A 7,157-nucleotide genomic window follows, 5' to 3' on the forward strand; every position below is an offset into this window, starting at 1 on the left:
GGATTAAAACTCTAAATGTGAATCCCAAAGCTAAAGTAGCGACAAATGGCCAAATTTCAACACCGTTTCAATTAAAAAGGTCAACTAGACAAGGATGCCCATTATCACCTGCTTTATTTGTCCTGGCGATAGAACCGTTAGCTGAACTAATTAGAACTGACCCAGATATTAAGGGTTTTAAAGTCAATCAGGAAGAATTTAAGATTAACTTATTTGCAGATGATGTTTTGATATACTTAACAAAACCATTAGATTCGTTACGCAAACTATCTTTTAGATTAGAAGAATATGGAAAAATATCAGGTTACAAAATAAATTGGGATAAAAGTGAAATTCTACCCCTTACTAAAGGAGATTACACTCAATGTCGATTACTAACCCAATTTAGATGGCCATTAATTGGTATAAAGTATTTAGGTATAAGAATTGATAATGATATGAAGAACTTATATAAATTAAATTATTTATTATTACTAAAAAAAATAAAAGAAGACCTTGATAAATGGATGACATTACCAATAACATTAATAGGAAGAGTTAATGCCGTTAAAATGAATATATTTCCGAAGTTACAATATTTATTCCAAACATTACCAATACAAGTACCACAGAAGTTTTTTCAAGAGTTAAATATGTGCGGAAATTTCTCTGGAAAGGTAAGATGTCAAGAATATCGTTGGAAAAATTGACATGGAAGTTTGATTCAGGAGGATTACAACTTCCGAACTTTAAGAATTATTATAAAGCAAACCAACTGAGATTTATTGCATCTCTTTTTGAAGAAAAAAACCCGGCATGGACAAGAATAGAACTAGACAAAATAGGAGAAAATATACCAGAAGACTTTATATATAAATGGGAACCTAAATTGATACGGGTACTGAAAGAATCTCCATTATTAAAATACTTGATCGGATTATGGAATAAGGTAAATTTTGAGGATGAAACAAAAAAATCTTTATTAGGAAAGACTACTTTGATTCAAAATAGATTGATACCTTTTACAATGGATAATCAGCTTCTATATAGGTGGCATCAAAAAGGGATTAGATATATAGGTGATTGTTTTGAAAAAGGTATATTGATGTCATTTGAACAATTGAAAAATAAATATCATATATCAAATAATTCTCTTTTCTGTTACTTTCAATTAAGAGCTTATTTAAAAGATAAATTGGGTCAAACAATGTTATTGCCGAAATCTAAGGAAATTGAAAACCTAATTCAAAAAGGACAAGTTAAAAAATGTACTTCTATTATATATAATCTAATTCAAAAAAAGGCCCCTAAACAAGGAATTCATATATCAAGGCGAAAATGGGAGACAGATTTGAATATTAATATTGATGGAACAAATTGGTCAAAACTATGCCTTGACAGTATGAAAAATACAATAAATGTTCGGTTTAGACAAGTACAATATAACTTTCTGCATCAATTATATATCACACCACAAAAATTAAAGAGAATAAATTCAAGTTTATCTGACCAATGTTTTCGGTGCAATCAAGAAATTGGTACTTTTTTTCATTCTACTTGGTCCTGTTCAAAAATACAACCTTTTTGGACAAATTTAAGAAGTTTTCTAGAACAGATTATCGGAATACAACTTCCATACAACCCAAGATTTTTGTTATTGGGTGATGTTGAAGGAATAAGACCACAACTTAAAATGAATAAATATCAGAAAGAATTTATAAAAATTGCATTAGCAGTAGCCAAAAAAACTATCGCAGTTACTTGGAAATCAGATTCCTATTTAAGTATGGACCTTTGGAATAACGAAATTTCTAACTGCATCCCACTTGAAAAAATTACTTATAACTTAATTGTTCATATTCTCAATGGTTCTTTTGGGAGAGATGTACATATATATACAGTTTATTCTGTTTGGAATTCCATGGGGCGTGTGCAGGACCCCCAACACCCAGGCAATCTTTAATCTTTTTTTCTTTTTTCTTATTTGGGGTTAGTATAAGGGGGGTGGGGGGAAGGGTGGGAGGGCTTGTTTTCTAAAAAGTTCTGTAAAAATAACAATAAATAAATAAATAAATAAATAAATATATTTTTTTAAAGATCGAAAGGCACAAATCCTTCTCGGAAAATTTGTCAGATCTGACAATAGCCCTAACATTGGACATATTACAGATGTTTAACGATCAATAGAAATGGGCATGCGGTCTGTGTAAATAGTTTGTACACAGGGCAGGGCAGTCAGCTGTTCCTCACTGGCATTTGCCCACGATATTGCCATCCTCAGTGACTCCTACGCGGGAATGGCGGCGAACATGAAAATCTTGCAGGAGTTCTGCAAGAACACAGGTCTACAATGTAACATCAATAAAACGGCCGGCTTCCACTGTAGACCCTTTAGGAAAACGTTTCTATTCAACACCCTAGAAAAGTGGAAGATCAACGGTGAACTACATCGAACCGGGTGAGCTCGAAAAATACTTGGGAGCTCGAATAGACCCATGGGCAGGAGTGACCGAGGACAGCTGGTCGGCAAAACTCAATACGTGGATTACGAGTCTGACAGCGGCAGAACTTAAGCCGACGCAGAAAATCGAAATCCTAAAAACACACATGATTCCGAGGGTATATTACCACCTTATCCTTACGGAAGCATCCCAAAACACTGTAATAAAACTGGACAATATCATCAAGAAAGCAGTGAAGGAGATATTACACCTCCCTGCGGACACTACAGACGGAATACTTGATTCCAAAAACAAGGACGGTGGCCTCGGACTACCAAAGCTTGAAGTGCAAATTCCATCGGCAATCATCCGGAAACTCGAATCTCTAGGAAAATCTGAAGATGCAGTCATCTTGGCCTCATTCCAGTTCAGAGGAAACAACAACGTAGAGCACATAACGAAACGTAAAAATCTAAGAGTGCTAAGAGAAATAAGAGAATTTCTCGAGCCTGCCCAATCAAGTAACAACGAGGAGGCGGGTCTCTATACCATACGGGAAGAGGAGGAGAGTATACCCGGTACCCCACTGAACATAAGGCTGCGAAACATAACGGGGATTGATGGAAAAGCCAAGCCTGTGAATGAATATGCGGGATGGCGACAATGGGAATTCGAGAAATGGACTAAGCTTTTGGCCCAGGGCCCCGGCATTCATTATTATAAGAACGACAAGACATCAAATACATGGCTTAACGGATTCCATAAAATGAAACAATCACAATTCATTAAAAGACTACAGCTCAGGTGCAATCTATACCCGACTAGATGTACCCTTTCATACGGCCGCCCCAACATGGCCAAACTGTGCAGAAGATGTGCACTGGCGAACAAAACATCGGCACACATCTCCGGACAACGTCCCGCGGTCAAGAACGCACGCATTAAACACCACAACAAGATCGTGGATAAACTTAAAACACGTGTTGGAAAGTACGCATGGTGTGTCCACATCGAACCAAGGTTTAGAACGGAGGACGGAAAACTGTGGAAGCCCGATTTGATATTTGTCAAAGGGCAGGAAGTGGCGGTGGTCAATGTGACAGTGAGATACGAGAGCAATGACATGGAACTGGAGCGTGCTTGGATGGAAAAGACCAAGAAGTATGAGCATCTGAGGGGACAGATTGCTGTAATGATCAAGGGGACAGCGGTCCAATTCTTTGGATTCGTAATGGGTGCTCGTGGGAAATGGCATGAGTTGAACGACACCCTAATGCAATACCTCAAGATCGAAAGGAACAAATCCTTCTCGAAAAATTTGTCAGATCTGACAATAGCCCTAACATTGGACATATTACAGATCTTTAACGATCAATAGAAATGGGCATGCGGTCTGTGTAAATAGTTTGTACACCACGTTTATTTGATGTTGATATTTGTAATTGCATGATTTATTGTACATAAAATAAAATATTAGCCTGACGACTTGACAGACCAGCTCTGGGGTAGGGAGGGGGGGAGAGAGGGGGGAAGAGAGAGAGGGGAAGAGTGTGAGATGGACACTAAGTGCAATGAATGCGAAGAGTGCAGCTGGGCTGGACGGAATGAAGGTCGAGCACCTTGAAAACATCATGGGTCAGGATGAGACACTAATACCTCGACTCTTCCCTTTATGGCAAAAATTGGCATTCATACCGACGGCCTTGAAAAAGAGTCGAACAGTGCTAATTCCGAAAACTGAGGATACAGAACTCCTCAGAGACATCGATAACTGGAGGCCTATCACGATCGGGCCGATGTTGCTCCGGCTCTTTACGAAAATCATTGCGAAAAGACTGTCTGAGGCAGTGAAGCTTAATCCTAGGCAGAAAGGATTTATAGCAGCCACCCCTGGATGCAACGAGAACATTGCAATCCTACAGAACATTATGAAGGGGGCAAAGAGCAACAGAAAGGAATTGGCGGTGGTCTTTGTAGACCTCGCAAAGGCATTTGACTCCATTGGCCACAAAATGCTCACCGCTGGACTTAAGAGGATGGGTGTACCGAATAGGTTTGTTCACCTAGTGGAGAGCCTCTATACGGACAACACAACGGTGATAGAAGGTGACAAGACCGTTACAGAGCCCATACTCATCAACATGGGAGTCAAGCAAGGCGACCCACTATCACCACTATTATTCAACATTGTCATGGACCCCCTGTTGTGTACGCTGGAATAGGCACGGATGGGTGTCGTGATGAAACATAAGAACAGGGCAGTCAGCTGTTCCTCACTGGCATTTGCCCACGATATTGCCATCCTCAGTGACTCCTACACGGGAATGGCGGCGAACATGAAAATCTTGCAGGAGTTCTGCAAGAACACAGGTCTACAATGTAACATCAATAAAACGGCCGGCTTCCACTGTAGACCCTTTAGGAAAACGTTTCTATTCAACACCCTAGAAAAGTGGAAGATCAACGGTGAACTACATCGAACCGGGTGAGCTCGAAAAATACTTGGGAGCTCGAATAGACCCATGGGCAGGAGTGACCGAGGACAGCTGGTCGGCAAAACTCAATCCGGTGGCGCCATGTTGGACTAGACAATCTAAAAAGTTAGCTCTCAAAGAAACCAATTAAAACTAGCTCTTTTAAACATTAGTAACAACAGGAAGCGGGCCAATCGCAAGTTATATCGACAACGAAAGTTAACGATAAATAAAAATATGGAGACAAGGTTAAACAAAAAGGATAATGCGGATACTAAAGCTACGGACTCGGCAAAGAGAGCCACGCCAGATAAGGGAACCAGCTGTGGGGAACAAGACTCCGTAATATTGGCGGAGCTACGCAAGTTAAGACAAGAGCACACAGAAGCGGTAAATGACAACAAAAAAGCTCTGGTGAGACTAGAAACTAATTTAAAGGAGCTTTTGGAGAGAACCGCTTCACTGGAGCGACGAACAGTGAACATAGAAGAAAGGTTGGGGGAGACGGAAGACAGGGCAGCGCGGCTGGAAAGATCAGTCGCCTTTCTTCTTCAAAGAGAGGCGGCGTTAGCCGCAAAATGTGACGACTTGGAAGCAAGAGCGAGACGTAATAACATACGGATACATGGGATCCCGGAGGGCGCTGAGAAAGGCGACACCATAGGATTTGTGACTGATTTCATCCGAACAACATTACAAATCTCGGCGGCCGTCGATATCCGCATCGAAAGAGCGCACCGCTCGCTGACTACCAAACCGAAAGAGAGTGCGGCTCCCCCGCGAGCCATCATCGCCCGCTTCATTGACCACCAGGTGAAAGACCGCATCATACAACAAGCATGGAAACAAAAAATAACATATGAGGAACGGACCATTTACTTCAACCATGACTACACTACCGAGATACAGAAGAAGAGGAAACAAGTGCGGGATGTAATAAAAAAGTTGAAGGAGAAAAACATAAAGGCACAGTCCCCATATCCTGCAAGACTGAAGGTGTTTCTGGGAACAGAGACGAAGACATTCAATACACTGATGGAGGCTGCCCCCATGCTGAAGGACATGGGGATCCATGTGGAGGAGGACGAGTGGGAGAAACTACAGAGAGTGAGGATGGAGGGCAGCTGGACTACGGGGACAGGACAGAAGGGAAAGAGGAGACAGCCACCCATCACAGAGGCGGACATACAAGCCCTCGGTCTGTGAACTCTGAGGTTCACAGTGGTAAGGACTAAAAAAAACAAAAAAAACAGCCTGGAACTAAGGGTAAAAAAATAATGACAATCCTGAAGTATATATAATGCGGACAATCTGAATTTATGTTTAATGTTCAAAGAATTGAAAAGGAGCTAGTTATGGGATTTAAGTAACACTTATACTGAATAATGTCAAAATTGGTTGAAGGAGCAAAGCTGGATCTCAATTTGAGCAAGGAGCAACTTAATTCTGAGAAGTTGCAGGTGCACATTGTGCTATTTCCCCAGAGAGATTGCCACACTCTCTGATGACGGGACTTTTGGGAGTCACATGTTATTTTTGTATAGTAGTTCAGAGGGAGATGTGTATTGTTTGTTTGTTTTTTCGCTGTGTATCGTTTTGCACAGTTGTTTTGATTTATAGGAGGAACCGAGTTTATGGCCTACATCTTAAAATGTCATGAATAAGTTGAACCTTGTTTCTTATAATGTGCACGGTCTAAATCACCCTATTAAGAGAAAGAAAATATTGAGTCAGTTGAAGAAACTACAATGTGCCATTGCACTAATCCAAGAAACTCACTTGAGTGAAAATGAACATAAAAAACTGAAAAGGGAATGGGTAAACCAAGTATTCCATGCTTCATATGGCAAGAAAAGGGGGGTGGCCATACTAATTAATAAATCCCTACCATTTTCTGTAGAGAAAGTGATTAAAGGTGATATGGGAAGATATATCATGGTGGTTGGCACAATAGGAGATATGAGTATTTCAATATTAAACATCTATGCCCCAAATGAAGAAAATGAAACATTCTTTAAAAACATAGCCAATATACTTACCAGTAACGGACGAGGGATGATAATTTTGGGAGGGGATTTTAATACCATACAGAATGGTAACTTAGACAGGTTGCCATCTGAGAGGGGACCAAAAACAAAAAAATCCAGAGTCCTAAATAATGTTATAAAAGAATTAGGTCTGGTTGATCCATGGAGACATAATAATCCTAAAGGAAGAGATTTTACCTTTTATTCTAACCCACATGGGAGTTATTCGAGAATAG

This window comes from Rhinoraja longicauda, unplaced genomic scaffold, assembly GCF_053455715.1.
Source record: "Rhinoraja longicauda isolate Sanriku21f unplaced genomic scaffold, sRhiLon1.1 Scf000058, whole genome shotgun sequence".
Taxonomy (NCBI): domain Eukaryota; kingdom Metazoa; phylum Chordata; class Chondrichthyes; order Rajiformes; family Arhynchobatidae; genus Rhinoraja; species Rhinoraja longicauda.